Here is a 16,653-nt window from a genome sequence, read left to right as displayed (position 1 = left end):
TTTGGTCTCACTCACTCAACGACGGACGTAACACATCTATAAATTGGTTATAACAAACTCGAACACCGTAACACGTGACAGCAAAATGGATCCGGAGGACGTGAAAAAGAAACTTGATATGGGTGTATGTTTTCTGGTTTTTCAGGAGGGAATGTGGAAGTCAGATGTGTGGAAGACATTTAGACTTAGTTGTGGAAATTACTGGAGCTCCAGAAAAAGGAGGGTATAGGAGGAAGTGCTGAGTGAGTATTGTGTGCCAAACAACTGCTGTTGGATTACAGTATTATACTTTTTTCAAAACCATTTGGAACATGTAAACAAGACAAAATGAATTAGAAGTGTATCAGAGAGTCTGTTATAACGAGAGAAAAATATATATAAAGCCTTTATTACAGCAAAGACTTAAAACAGTTACATACATTCGTAAATTGCGGTTTATTTTCTGTACTTAGCTACTTATCCAAAGCTTCCTTTATTTCATTTTAAAACTAAAATGCTTGATTGCATTTCAAAGTATGAATGACTTGTATGCTGTGTGATGACATGAACGAATGATTGATACAGTAGCCTAAATATTGAAATATAGGTATGTTACGGTATTAAGATGAAACCGGACACACTCTTAGGACTGCAGCTCGATGGTGGTTATACAAGGCTATTACTGTAAGAAACCTACTAATGATAATATAATAACAATAAGAAGAAGGAGATCAAGAAAAAGTAGGGTATAGGAGGGAGAGCTGCGTACATATTGCGTGTGACAAACAGGTGCAGTTAGATTACAATATTATTTTTTCTGCCCGTTTGTAACAGTGTAAACACAAAATAAATTATAAATAATATCAGAGAGTCTGTTCTAACGAAAAACAATTGTAACGCCTTTATCACAGCACTGCAAAGATGAAAAAGAGACGAATTTGTGAAATGGCTTTATCCAACATTTTGCGGTTGTGTGAGGCTTGGTGCTCACCGGATTCAGTAGGCTTTTGACACGAACACGAACAAGCAACAGAGGCAGGATCTGTCTTATTTCTGTAGATTATATATAGATGATTTATAAAGCCAGGCATGTTTAATAGTTAGGCTATTGATTATAGACCTAATTAAGTTGGTTTCCTCTCTACTCAATTTTCTTAGACAATTTTGTCAAGAGCTGTTTCCTCGTCTCCTCACTCCGCTGCAGCCTCCACTGCATTGTTCTCAACACTAATATGCGGGTTAACTTCGCTATTATTCACGTAGCAACATATAGGGAAAGGCACCAATTTAACGGTTCACTGAAGATTATGTTTAAGAACCATAGACAGCGCTGGAGGTAGCGCATTTGTTATAAAATAATATTATATTTATTAGTGTTGCACCATTATTCTTACATGATATAACCAATTGCAATTTCAGTAGCACATGTCTTAGGGTGATGGACTGTGCCATCCACATGGCCTCCGTAATGGATTAGTCCACAGAGACAGGCACGAATCAGACATGTTACTTTTTTTTGGATAATTTGCAACTGCTCGACTAAAGAAATCTCGGTCGACAAACAGCCTATTGACCAAACAATCGACCAGTCGACTAAATGGATTCAGCCTCAGTTTTTGATTTTGTCTGTGTACAATATATACTTTATGAGTGTATATTTGAATAATTATCCGGATTCATACATCTATTAATTAGCATCAAGAGAGTTTTGGTCAGTGTGACAGAATGTAGGCTAGGCACGTACACACCAGAAGAGAAGAACAAACCAAGGTGAGTATAAATCTTCTCTCCCTTCTCCCTGCCTCAGTCTCGGCTCTCACCTTTTTGTCAGTGCATGGTCAACCTCCTCATGCGTGTCCTGCTACAGCAGGGGAAGGAAGGAGAGAGAAATGGTTGTAGTCATAACCACAGCCTATAAAAACGTAATGAAAAGTACAGAAAGGTCCACACACTATATGCTCTTTATATCACCTTAAATGCAAACGTTTAAAACGTTCTTCATTAGTCAAATATTGTCATTAAAGGTGAAATACGGAGCATATAGCATGCTGGCCTTTCTGGTCTTCTCAGGAAAGGAGACTCATTATTTTCCATAAAAATGTATTAGACTGATGACTGGCTGGTCTAAACGCAGTGGCAATTCCCAGGACCAGGAGCTCCCATAAGAATCCCTACATACACAGTTACTGACCTTGGATTGGTCAGTTATACAAGGAATGAACAAACTGAGATAAGTATGGCAAGAGTGTTGACATATAGGCTAGGTACATATAGCAGAATTTTATTGACTTTCTGCATCTGAATGTCTATAGGCTAGCATGTTTATCACAAAGCTTTTAGTATAATCTTATCTCATTTTGCCTGTCATCATGCTTCACACACACACACACACACGCTCACTGAATATGAATTGTTGTAAACTGCCATGTTCAGACAAACGCACAGCTACTGTAACATGAGGGTTAAAAAAAATACATATGTTTACACCGGATAGGCGCTGTGAAATGTGTTGTTTTACTTGGCCATAACGTTACAAGGAAAAGTAAAAAGGTAGCTAGCTACAAACGCTCAAGTAAGTTAAAAGGTAAAGTACAGTACTTACTTTTGCTTGTGGTACTCTTCAGTGATGTTTCACAAAGGTGTCAGAATCCTCACCGAAATTTACATCTTTGGTCCTTCAGTTCAACACTGAAGCCCATGCATTTCCATTGTGTCTGTGTTTGTGTCAGAATCAGAGAATCCGTTTGTCTATTTACTCTAATGTAGATTGAGAGACCTGTGTTAGAACTGTCTGTCTCAAAGTCTGTGTGATCTAAATTTGTAGAGAGCTTGTTGAGTGTATGAGGCTGAAGTGAAATCAGTGTGAATATTGTATGTCTGTACTGTATTTGCCAGGTTGTGTGGTTCACAAGAGTCTGTGAGAGTAATCCATTAGTTCACCATGCGTTTCCGTGCTCCCTCTCTTCTTTGCTATTTCTGAGTGCCTCTACTCACTGACAGGACTGAATTTGAGCTCCGTCTGCTCTTACCATCCCTCCTTCCCCCTCGCCCTCCCTCCCTCTCCTCCCCCTTCCCCTTCCTCTTGGCTCAAACTAGCCTGTCCTCTAGAACGGGAGGAGGAATTAACAGCCAGAAGGAAGGGTAGCCAATGTTATTATACATACCTATGAACTCTCAGAGAGAGCTGGAGAGATATCGCATTGTAATAGGCTAGATTGACTGTACTGTATGTAGCCTATAGTGTTGTTGTTATGGGATGGAGAAGAGAGAGAGAGATAGACAGGAGAAACATCCAACCATAGGAATAAATATACTTTACTGAGTAAGGTGTTGTTACGTTGTTGTTATGTGATTACTGAGTCATTGGCATTTACTGTTGTTTTCACGCCATCTCATCCCTTAATTCCTCCTTTGTTAACAACATTGTTACTAAACAGGTAAAACCTGTGATCTCTTTATGGGGTTTCCTGGAGTGGTCTGTTGGTCATGAATACCACAGTCTATGACTAACTATTGGCTGAGTCAGCTTTGTCAACAACAGCATGTTCACAACCCACCTGGCTGAACACACATGTAGGTAGGTAGGTCACCATCGGGGCCTGTTTTGAATTATGTAAAGTTTTGTGACCCTTGTTAAATGCATTTTAAATACATTTGACTTTACTATACAAGAGAGAGAAAGTGAGTGAGTGTGTGTTGGTGTGTTTTAGAAACATACTTTGTTGCGTGTGTTTGTGTGTGCACACTGTCTCTGTTTTCATGTCACCGCCACCAGCAAACAAACAAAAGAGGGTTTTACCAGGAGTGTTGTCTTTCTCTGCCTGACCATACCAGAGCAGCATGGCTCAGCTGGCCCTAAGCCAAAAGATGTGGTAAAGAGGTCCATGGAACGCAGACCGTGGGGGATAGAAGAAGGACGTCGGAATCGTATTTGCGCACATTCAACAAATCTGATCTAACAAAGTGGTCATCGTCAAATCTGTTATGATTGATGTGTTGTAACAGGCCCTTAATGTGGTTACTAAAGTCCGATTTTGGAAAATTTGGTTTTCACTGCATAACATTTAGAAGTTGTTATTTTTCAGGTTGATGAAGTGACTGCTAACTCCCGCTCCTATAACTGGTCAGCATAGCTAGCATACAACAATCACTGGTAGTAGTCAGTCTTTTTAAACTGCAATGCAGTTGACTGGGTGACAATGACATGAACATGTATTGGGGTTGACATCCATGCAAGCGATTTTTACCTCAACATAGTATGAAATACACATATAAACACTAGCCTAAATGTAGGCACATTTTTCTGGTGGGCAATGAGGAGATTCAGGATCTTTCCCCTAAGAGATCTTTCCCACACAAGTTTCCATGGAATTACCATTGTTTGGGTCAAGCTCCGTTGACCTCTTCACCGCATCTGTAGAGACTCAGTGTCCCAGAGGGTCTCTGAAGCCAGAGAGCTATGGAACTAGAACAGTGCCAGATTATCCTCACATGCCACCGTCACCTTCAAACTATTCCATTGTTCTACCGATGGTTCTCATAAGTTAATGCAATATGATTATCCTGTCTTTTGGCCTTATGGGCCCTGGTCAAAAGTAGTGCACGAAATAGGAAATAGGGTGCCATTTGGGGCGTTGCCAATGTGTCACAATGCTGCAGTGCAGCATCAATCGCTGATCCACTTCTGATCCATTCAAATGAAACAGCAGCGCGTGAGCAGCGTATGGGAGGCCGAACGAAGGCTTCTGGCCAAAGAACTTAATGAAATGACCTCAGGCAGCCCATAAAAAACAAAGCTATGAGTCTAGGTCAAGCACTGGTGTAAATCCCTGAGAGGGAAAAGAGGCATCTTGTGATGATAGTTTAAGCAGGAGGGAAACATTTGATTAAGCCTGGTCACTCAGACATGGAGGGTGTGAGTAGTCTGGTGTCTAAGAAAACAATAACACTTTGACAGAAAACCATTGAGACACGATAATAACACTTTGACCAGTGAGACACGTTTCATTCAACCACACTTGACTAGACAGTCAAGCACTGCATTGGAACACCGCCACCATTCCAATGTTCCCTAGAAACGAATATATTGTCCATAATAGTAATAACACTTTGACAGAAAACGAGTGAGACACGTTTCATTTAACATTTAACCATGCTTGACTACACAGAGTCACACACATTGAACCACCGCCTCCATCACTCACTGTGTAACAGTCCACAGGCAGATCTGTGTAGGCTATGCGCATGGGAAGTGAATGGGCATGTCGAACGAAGTTAGGAATTAACTATAAACTCACTCCACAGCTAGCTTGAAATGTTGCGGATGGAGCCATTCAGTTGTTACCTTTTTGGCGGCTCAACCCGTTGGAACGTTGTCAAGGAGGGCGGTCACGTTTGTTACGAAGCAGAGGATCACTGGTTTTAGCCCAGTATGGGGCAGTCGAACAGTGGAGGAAGCTAAGCTGTTAGCAACACACTGACCCCTCCGTGACACATGTATGCGCTTAACAATAAACACATCAGGAGACAATCGCATCATTTTCGGAGACATGTTATTTATTTTTTTACCAGCTTTACAAACATAGCTCTAAGATTATTTTCTCTTTCATGAGATACAGACAGTTGCTTTGCACCATCTCATTTTGTAACTTTTTTTTGTGTAAAAAAATATCTTTATTTCATATTCAATAGGCTTGTTTAAAAAAAAATATTTCCCTAGTTTTTTGGATCAAAAGAGTTGATTAACATCAATACAATACATCACAAATGACTGAGAATTGATTTTATGGAATTCACAATAACAAGAATATCACATTGTTCAATCCTTCCACATTTCATTTCAATGCGTCTTCTCCCTTTTTAGTTTAGTTCGAACTTGCCTCCCGGGCGTTAGCTTCTATTACAGTATTAAGATAACATTCTATAATGACCGTATACCCTATGGATAAAAGTTCCACCACAGATGTTCCTTTTACTCAAGAGTCTACCATTAAAAATGGTTTAGTGTTCTTTTAAAAATGTCTTTCAATAAAAAGCCACAGATTATGCTTCAGGATGTTAAACTGGTGTGGCCTCCTAAAGAAAATACCGGGTGACATCCTATGTAGGGCTACGTTTCACATCTTTTCTTTTTGCATTACCTGTAGATGGTGAGGAGTGACGTCACTTGACCGGGTTGAGCAGTCGTGCTGGCCATCTCAGAAGGGGTGGACGGCAGGGGGTGATCTCTCATTGTCCTCGTGTCTCTGGCTCCTTCTGGGTCCACGTTGGAGGACCGTTCACATAGATTAACCTCGCTCTCAGGAAGAAAAGAGTCGAAAATTGTCTTCTTCTTTTGCGCTCTCACTCTCCTCGCTCGATGACTGTAATGGTCTCTCTCAGATTTCTTGTCTTCGGCCTTCTGCTGTTTGCATTCCTGTTCTGCTGATTCTTCACTGGAAGCTGCCTGTCTTAGAAGGAGTGGCCATTTTTATCACAGGGTGCATTTTTGCTGGTGTTTTTATATTCTCTGGCTTTGTGGCCAAGGGATCCACAGAGCCAGCATTTGATGGTTGTACATTCTTTGGCTTGATGCAAGGTTACAGATGAAGCAGCTACCTGTCTGGTGTAGAAAACCTTACCACTGTAGATGCCCAAAGCGATTGCATTCGGCACCTTTAACAGCTCTCCTGTCCTCCCCCTCTTCACCTCCACCCTGTACTTTCTCACTCCGTACCAGATCCCATACTTATCGACGGGCTTCACAGCTGGCTGGTAGAATGGTGCGATATCTTTTGACGAAGGTTCTTCTCACCGATGTTCATTGAGGATTCCACCTGCCAGTGCTTCCACTTCTCATCCTGTGACTTGGTTGCATAGATTCCAGGAAGCGGTGCAAAGACGTCTCTGCTTTGAAAACTAGTTCACGTTCTTTCCTATTAGTTAAGGCTATGAAACTATAGATGTCACTGACATTAATCCAATGAGACTCAAACAAAAGGTTATCCCCAACATATTCTACACTGGGGGCCTTGTCTTCCCCCACATATCTCAGCCGGGTCCAGTACCATAATGGTAAGGCTTAGGTTAGCTGATCACTGTGGAAGATAAGGAGGGTGGACCACGGCTTACAACCGCGTCCTGACATTGTGTGTTTACTAGTTGAGTTCAAGTTAATTAATTGCCAGGGCTGCACCATAACAAAAGAGTGAATAAGTGTTTGCAAACTAACTGTCAACAACCTATATAGCTGGCTAGCTAAGCATCAAAACTGAAAGGTGTCTCTGATGCTCCATTTTCCAAGCATATAGCAGCTCTTGTGCCAGTTTTAGATCCACGACAACTTTGTACTTGAGTAGGAACCAACCAACATGGAACCCATAGAATTATAATTAACCAGTGGTGTAAAGTACTTAAGTAAAAATACTTAAATGGTTGTTTTCGGTATCTGTACTGTACTTTACTATTTATATTTTACTGCTTTTACGCCACTACATTCCTAAAGAAAATAATGTACTCCATACATTTCCCTGACACCCAAAAGTACTTGTTACATTTTGAATTCTTAGCAGGACAGTAAAATGGTCCAATTTACACACTTATCAAGAGAACATCCCTGGTCATTCATACTGCCTCTGATCTAGCGGACTCACTAAACGCAAATGCTTTGTTTGTAAATGATGTCTGCATGTTGAAGTGTGCCCTTGGCTATCCATAAATGGAACAAAAAATAATACAATTGTGCCATCTGGTTTGCTTAATATAAGGAATTTGAAATGATTTATGCTTATGTATATTTAATCAATTACATTGATTTTTGATACTTAAATATATTTAAAATCAAATACTTTTAGACTTTTTCTCAAGTAGTATTTTACTGGGTGACTTTCACTTTTACTTGAGTCATTTTCTATCAAGGTATCTTTACTTTTACTCGGGTATGACAATTGAGTACTTTTTCCACCACTGAGAATTAGTAGAATGGACATCCCCATTCAGGTCAATTATGCCATGATGGGTGGACTGGTGGCCATTTTGAGTGTCCCCATAGTTTTTCTCATTCTATTTCTATGGTGAAACCCAAGTGCAAACATCTCAATGTTCTCAATCAGAACTCTGTGGTTATTGGCTGGACATTCTCCCACATGTTGAGGCTCATTTCCAGCTCAGCATCGGAGCAGAGTATCAGGCCAGAAATGAAATGACAGCGGTTTTCCTCTGAGATGGTTAGGCTGCATCCCAAATGGCACCCTAATTCCCCAAGTGTGTGTTGGTGGACGATGTAGGGAATAGGGTGCCATTTGGGACATATCATTTGTCTCTTATGCAAAACCTTTCAGCAGCTACTCTCACAGACCTCCTCCTCGTTCTAATGGCGGTGTTGAAAGCTCTGCAGTCCACTCCGTTGCATAATGGTCAACGAATCAATCGTGTGGTCAATCCTGGACTGATGGATGTTCCTTAGTTCATTCGTTCCCCGCCCTGGGGGATGTGGAATACATGGAGCCAGACCCAAAGCCAGTCTGTCAGTCTGCTTTTCTGCCTGATGTTCCAAGAAGTTAAGAACCCTTGGCCTTGAGTCCACCAACACACACACACACACACACAGAGTCGACCAACCAATATGGCCTGGCGAACGGAGCGTCGGTCCATAGAGATGATTACTGTTTTACGAGACACTTTATATTCTCCACGCGGGCCGAGGTGCGAAAAGTTCATCCAAGTAGATGGGGAAAGAAGTGGGCCACAGGCCTTGAGGAGGGGAGGGATGCCAGGTAGCACACGAACAAACACTAGTGATGTGTGGATTGACACATAAAATCCGCAGTCATATCGAGGCGGGCGTGTTTGGGGTCATGAAATACTATGTGGATGAAGGGTGCGTGGGTGGGTGGTTGAATGAAGAGGAAATAATAAAAATGTCCATAAATGTAAAATTATTGAGAAATGTATATCTATTGGCTACATTGAGGTTTTTCTTTCATTCTTTTTAGGCTATCTGGCATTAGTGCGTAAGCATTTAGGGCCTAACTGTACGCGCGCCAAATAGCTTACACTTCAAACGCCAAATGCTTTTGGGAACGGGCAGAAAAAGTAGTTAATGTCGATCCACTGGGGGGAAAAGCACAAAGTCAGAGTTTAATTCAATAAAAGAAAATCTGCAAAATGGAGAATGGAAAATAATGACAAGGGGGGGGCAGAAACGTAATGTTTGGGAAAGATTTGGTGAGGTGGTAAAAGAGGATGATAGCAGTGTTATGTATGATGATTATTATTTTCATTATTTTCCATTCTCCATTTCGCAGCTTTACTTTGAGGTTTTCCTGCTTACCTCCAGAGCATTACTTGAGCTTGCTCCTACCTTTCCGATTTGGTCCTACATACCTACACGTACGCTACAGTCACAAGACACTGGAGGCAGGGCTTTCTGCTATAGAGCTCCAAAACCTGCTGTTTTCAACTCTCTAGAGACAGCAGGAGCGGTAGAGATACTCTGAATGATCGGCTATGAAAAGCTAACTGACATTTACTCCTGAGGTGTTACGCCAAGCCCTGTACAACCACTGTGATTATTATTATTTGACTGCTGTCTCAGCTATGAACATCTTGCCCATGTTCCGCTATGATCTCTACCCGGCATCGGCATAAGGGGACTGGCCACCCCTCATAGGCTGGGTTTCTGTACAGCACTTTGTGACATCAGCTGATGTAAGAAGGGCTTTATATATACATTTGATTGACTGATTGATTGTGAGGCGCTATACAAATCGCTGTACAAATTCAACAGTCACAGGACGGGGACTTCAAATAGGCCTATGGCACGTCAAGGGAACTGTAGCTTACTGAACAGGTGGGTTCATTTGAAACTGAAATCTGGACACTGACTGAAGCTCTATAACCTCTCACATAGCCTTAATATTAACTTCTGCAGAATTAAGCATTTCTTGCAGTAAAATTGTACACTAAATGTAAAGTTCTGACTAGGGAACAGGAGTGTAGAAATAGGATTTCTTTCTTTCAACATCTGTAGAGGTGCTATCTTTATCAGCATCATAAAAAGCTGATAGTATATCAACCACATAAAATGTACATCCAAGCTGAACTGAAATATGATCAGAAACATGTCATTCCCACAGCTTTTTATTTCCTTACAACCGATCAAACTGATATAATTTGGAAATGGTTAGAATGGCGTCAGCTATTTTCTTTTATTATTTTGAATTGATCAAAATGGGGGTATTTAGAATACCATATAGGTACAGACCATTGAACAGAACAAGGCTGATGTCAGTTTGGACAAAAATGCAGATAGAACCTTATCATCCCAAGCTCTTGAAATAGCCTACCAAAATGTCGGAGATCATAAGCAGAAACATATCTAAATTAGTAAAAATTAGTGGGTTAGGGTCAGGTGCGGGCCTCAGATTTTCACATATAGTCTGGCGGTTGTGGATGGATTATTAGCAATTGCAGGCGGGTGCGGGTGAACGAACACCTGACACGCGCACCACTAACACACACACACATAGAGGTAGGGAGTGAGATGATTGGAGAAAGGGACAGTACCTGGACCTGAAGGTAGGAGCTGGCAGCAGTATGGAATATCTGAGGAAGCGTTTATCTGTCACGTCTCGTAAATAGCAAAGACATATGTGGAATTTGGACATATTGTGCTCGATGGATGTCCTGCGGCCCGGCTCGATGGATGTCCTGGGGCCCGGCTCGATGGATGTCCTGGGGCCTGCCTCGATTGTTGTCCTGGGGCCCTGCCTGGGAGGATGTCCTGGTGCCCCACCTCAATGGATGTCCTGGGGGGGATGTCCTGGGGCCCGCCTCAATGGATGTCCTGGGGCCCGCCTGGGTGGATGTCCTGGGGCCCTGCCTGGCTGTGCGTTTATTTTATTACCATGCAACCAGGGGGGCCCCAGGACCGAGTTTGGGAAACCCTGCCCTACGGTACTGCCCAGGGATATAGAGATTTATGGCAGGCACCTGTCACAGAGAAATGCAAACGCCAGCTGGTTGGCAGAGCGCCGGGCCATCTCATTGCGCTTGTTGGCGTCCTCCTCCCACTGGAACATCAAACTACTCCACTGTGTGACCACCGTTGTCCAGGGGAACATTTGGATGACTACCTTCAAATTAACTCTCATCTGACGCATCAGGGCTGTCCCCTTTGTGTGTCCTAAATTGTTTCCACGGAGGTGGATGACTATGATATATTCACGGTCAGAAAATATTTCAGAACCCTTCCGCTGAGAACAGCTCATCCATATTTCACACTCCTGTAGTCATCTAGCCAGCTACATTGTATTACTGTGTAGTAAGTATTTGCTTCAGTATTTGTTTCCTTGCTCTCGCCAATGATCAGTAGGATTATGAGCTGGGATTTTAACAATCAACGCATTACATTGTGAGTGTTCAAAAGCTGTTGCTGTATTATAATATAATGTATAATAATGTTGCATAATCATCCTTCCGGTGTAAAAACCATGGAAATTAAAAATAAATGTTAACACTATCTTTTCACATGTGAGGAGAATAAAAAATCAAAGTTTATTTGTCATGTGCTCTGAATACAATAGGTGTAGACCTTACAGTGAAATGCTTACTTACATTTCAACCCCACATGTGAATATGGAAATTCCACATCTGAAAGTGAAGTTTTCACAGTTGGAGTTTTCTTAAATATGAAACTGCAAATTAGATTTTCACTTTCAAATGCAAGATTACATGTGAAAAACAATCACATGTAAAAAACTAAATTTGCAAATGTTAAATTACACGTGACTGATTTTCAAACGTGAACTTGCAATGTTTTTCACATGGATATCTGATTTTCACATGGAAAAGTTGTTATTAACATGTGAAACTACCAATTTCACATGTGAAACTGCAATTCACGTGTGAGGTGAAAACATGTTATTCTCCTCACATGTGAAAGTGGTGTTAACATGTGAACTCTAAATGTAATACATGTGAATATGTGGTTTTACGTGTGAAAATAGCTTTTTCACATGTTGTCACATCCTGACCATAGAAAGCCAGTATTTTCTATGGTAGAGTAGGTCAGGGCGTGACTAGGGGTGTTTAGTATAGTTTATTGTTTCTATGTGGGGTTCTAGGTTTATTTTTCTATGTTGGTGTTTGTGTATGATTCCCAATTAGAGGCAGCTGGTAATCGTTGTCTCTAATTGGGGATCATACTTAAGTTGCATTTTTCCACCTGTGGGTTATGGGATATTGTTTATGTTTAGTTGCCTGATCGCACTGCATTGTCATCACGGTTTGTTTATTCTTTATTTGTTTTGTATTTACTTACTTTTAATGAATAAAGTGAAACTTATGTGGAACTCAAAGTACCGACGAACATCGTGACACATGTGAAAATGTGATTTTAACACGTGAAACTACAAATTTAACACGTTTTTTGATGTGCTTCTCCAAAAATGATTGTTGGAACTTCAATGTCTCCCTCCACAATTTGCTTTTTTGCCACTATTTTTCCACACTTGCAATCCCCCCATCTGTCTCCTTCTGCAACTATTCCATTGTAAACAGGAGGGGAAAGAACAGGAAAAACCAGAGACACTATTTCAAGCATGAAAAATGGATGGAACACAGTGGAGCAGAAAAGTATAGATATCTTCGAGAGAGAGAGAGAGAGAGAGAGAGAGAGAGAGAGAGAGAGAGAGAGAGAGAGAGAGAGAGAGAGAGAGAGAGAGAGAGAGAGAGAGAGAGAGAGAGAGAGAGAGAGAGAGAGAGAGAGAGAGAGAGAGAGAGAGAGAGAGAGAGAGAGAGAGAGAGAGAGAGAGATATATTCTAGTGCCGTCATAATCTCCTACATTGTATGCATACATGTCTTATACATGACATGATCAAGATAAATCAGACCAACGTGAATCAGCTTCTACAATGTGATGGTTGTGGGAGGGAAAGGCTGTGTTTAGTGTGATATAGAGTGTGCTGCATTCAGGAGGGAGTGTATTTACAGTGTGTGGATTGAATATGCAGATGGGGAAAACAATCTGCCCCAAATGGCATCCTATGCCCTATACATTGCCTTGCAAAAGTATACAACCCCCTTGGCGTTTTCCCTATTTTGTTGCATTACAACCTGTAATTTAAATAGATTTGTATTTCATGTAATGAACATACACAAAATAGTCCAAATTGGTATAGTGAAATTTAAAAAATTACTTGTTTCAAAAAATTCAAAAAAATACAAACCGGAAAAGTTGTACATGCATATGTATTCACCCCCTTTGATATGAAGCCCCTAAATTAAGATCTGGTGTGACCAATTACCTTCAGAAGTCACATAATTAGTTAAATAAAGTCCACCTGTGTGCAATCTAAGTGTCACATGATCTGTCACATGGTCTCAGTATATATACACTTGTTCTGAAATGCCCCAGAGTCTGCAACACCCCTAAGCAAGTGGTACCATGAAGACCAAGGAGCTCTCCAAACCGGTCAGGGACACAGTTGTGGAGAAGTACAGATCAGTGTTGCGTTATAAAAAAATATCAGAAATTTTGAACATCCCACAGAGCACCATTGAATCCATTATTTAAAGATGGAAAGAATATGGCACCACAACAAACCCGCCAAGAGAGGGCCACCCACTCAAACTCACGGACCAGGCAAGGAGGACATTAATCAGAGCGGCAACAAGAGCTGCAAAGCTCCACAGTGGAGATTAGAGTATCTGTCCATAGGACCACTTTAAGCCGTACACTCCACAGAGCTGGGCTTTACAGAATAGTGACCAGAAAAAAGCCATTGCTTAAAGAAAGAAATAAGCAAACACGTTTGGTGTTCGCCAAAAGGCATGTGGGAGACTCCCCAAACATATGGAAGAAGGTACTCTGGTCAGATGAGACTACAATTGAGCTTGTTGGCCATCAAAGACAGCGCTATGTCTGGCACAAACCCAACACCTCTCATCATCCCGAGAACACTATCCCCACAGTGAAGCATGGTGGTGGTGCATCATGCTGTGGGGATATTTTTCATCGGCAGGGACTGGGAAACTGGTCAGAATTGAAGGAACGATGGATGGTGCTAAATACAAAGACATTCTTGAGGGAAACCCGTGTTACGGTTTTCTTCCGTCGAAGGAGAGTCGGACCAAAATGCAGCATGTTCTTTAATGTAAAAATGAACGATATATGAAATAACTTAAATCTACAAAACAACAAACGGACCGTGAAAACCTATACAGCCTATCTGGTGAATACAAACACTAAGACAGGAACAATCACCCACAAACACACAGTGAAACCCAGGCTACCTAAATATGGTTCCCAATCAGAGACAACGATAATCACCTGACTCTGATTGAGAACCGCCTCAGGCAGCCATAGACTTTCCTAGACAACCCTACTCAGCCACAATCCCAATACCTACTAAAACCCCAATACAAAAACACACCACAAAATAAACCCATGTCACACCCTGGCCTGACCAAATAAATAAAGAAAACACAAAATACTAAGACCAAGGCGTGACAACCCATTTCAGTCTTCCAGAGATTTGAGACTGGGATGGAGGTTCACCTTCCAGCAGGACAATGACCCTAAGCATACTGCTAAAGCAACACTCGAGTGGTTTAAGGGGAAACATTCAAATGTCTTGGAATGGCCTAGTCAAAGCCCAGACTTCAATCCAATTGAGAATCTGTGGTATGACTTAAAGATTGCTGTACACCAGCGTAACCCATCCAACTTGAAGGAGCTGGAGCAGTTTTGCCTTGAAGAATGGGCAAAAATCCTAGAGGCTAGATGTGCTAAGCTTATAGAGACACACCTCGGGAGATTTGCAGCTATAATTGCTGCAAAAGGTGGCTCTACAAAGTATTGACTTTGGGGGAGTGAATAGTTATGCATGCTCAAGTTTTCTGTTTTTTTTTTGTCTTATTTCTTGTTTGTTAATACAATAAAAAATATTTTGCATCTTCAAAGTGGTAGGCATGTTGTGTAAATTAAATTATACAATCCCCCACAAAATAAATTTTACTTCAGGTTGTAAGGCAACAAAATAGGAAAAATGCCAGTGGGGGTGAATACTTTTGCAAGCCACTGTATACTGCACTTATTTTGATCAAAGCTCTGTGGGCCCTGGTCAAAAGTAGTTCACTATATAGGAAATAAGGTGCCATTTGGGACACAAGATACAGATGCTGTGGGGCTGTGGGAGGGTGAATGGGAGTAATTTCACAGAGCCAAATCTTTGGGTCTCTGTACTACCTACCACTTGTATTGATGAAACTAGCTGCTTAAGTGTGTGTGTGTGTGTGTGTGTGTGTGTGTGTGTGTGTGTGTGTGTGTGTGTGTGTGTGTGTGTGTGTGTGTGTGTGTGTGTGTGTGTGTGTGTGTGTGTGTGTGTGTGCCTGCACATGCGCGTGTTTGTGTGCGTCCGCACGTGCATGTGTGTCCTGTCTTCTATTTCTTATCGGGAGTTCCTATGCTGATTATTGGCTGCAACCAATTAGAGGCCTGAAGAGAGGAGAGGAAGGGCGATGTGAAGGTAGAGGAACAGGGGATGACTTTTACTCCTTTGTTTAGATCTAGAGTAACTGTCTGAATCCCATTACAGCATTAGCAAACCCGGGGGAGAACAGCTGAATAAAAGGCAGAAAGAGAAATCCAAAGGGATGGAAAGCAGGCGAATGAAAGACAGATGTGGAGATAGATGGATGGCCAGATGGCACGGAAGAGAGACTATACGATAAAGGTGTAACGTCACCATTACAAAAGGATCTAGACACACAACTAGAAGCCCAAAGATCTATAACGCATGTCAAACTCTCCACCGAGTGTCTGCGGGATTTCACCCCTCCCTTGTTTGATTGATGAATTAAGGTCACTAATTAGTCAGCAACTCCCCACATCAGGTTGTCTAGGTCTTAATTGGAAGGAAAAAACAAAAACCTGCAAACACTAGGCCTTCCATGGAATGGGTTTGACACCCCCTGGTCTATATAATCGAACAGGAAGACTCCAACAATATTGATGGACTGACCAAACCTTCCTCCTGGACATTTTAGAGTATAGAGCCAATGTAAAGACAGTGAAGACAAAGTATAGACCAAGTTGTAAATAAACCTCTAGAAAGCTCTGAGAGTAAGCCCCAATGATGTTTATAATGATGTACATAAACTGAATATATGTATAATATAGTTCTTCAGTGTAACGGTTTTCCTTAGGTGAAGGAGAGGCGGACCAAAACGCAGCGTGGTGGTTATTCATGTTTTTTAATAAAGACATTAGACATGAATAAACTAACAAAAACAATAAACGTGGAAAACCAAAAACAGCCCTATCTGGTGCAAAACACAGAGACAGGAACAATCACCCACAAACACACAGTGAAACCCAGGCTACCTAAATATGGTTCCCAATCAGAGACAAAGACTAACACCTGCCTCTGATTGAGAACCATATCAGGCCAGACATAGAAATAGACTAACAAGACATCCAACATAGAATGCCCACTCAGATCACACCCTGACCAACCAAAACATAGAAACATACAAAGCAAACTATGGTCAGGGTGTGACATTCAGAAAGGAAACACCACATGCACGTTTAAAGATGCACTTTGGAGAAATCGCTCCACTGTTTCCTGGTTGCTAAAATGCTAATAGTTTGCCTAATTTCAGTTTATGTGACAAAACAAGCACGTAGGCTA

General features: G+C 41.5%; 1 protein-coding gene across 6 annotated transcripts in view; it reads right to left on the bottom strand.

The window, feature by feature from the left end:
• LOC112221673 (vasopressin V2 receptor) overlaps positions 1-2,988 on the bottom strand; it is a 45,180-nt gene extending 42,192 nt beyond the window's left edge. For 4 of the 6 annotated variants that reach the window (XR_006079624.1, XR_006079623.1, XM_024383903.2 and 1 more), the window contains exons 1-2: positions 2,582-2,988; positions 1,800-1,840 (exon numbers count right to left, since the gene is read on the bottom strand). The gene's annotated coding sequence lies outside the window, so the exon portion shown is untranslated. The remainder of the gene's footprint in view (positions 1-1,799; positions 1,841-2,581) is intronic. The other 2 variants (XM_042303637.1, XM_042303638.1) reach the window with 2 other exon arrangements.
• Positions 2,989-16,653: the final 13,665 nt, after the last annotated feature.

Source organism: Oncorhynchus tshawytscha, linkage group LG22, assembly GCF_018296145.1.
Source record: "Oncorhynchus tshawytscha isolate Ot180627B linkage group LG22, Otsh_v2.0, whole genome shotgun sequence".
NCBI classification, from domain to species: domain Eukaryota; kingdom Metazoa; phylum Chordata; class Actinopteri; order Salmoniformes; family Salmonidae; genus Oncorhynchus; species Oncorhynchus tshawytscha.
This window is presented reverse-complemented; position numbering and strand designations above follow the sequence as displayed.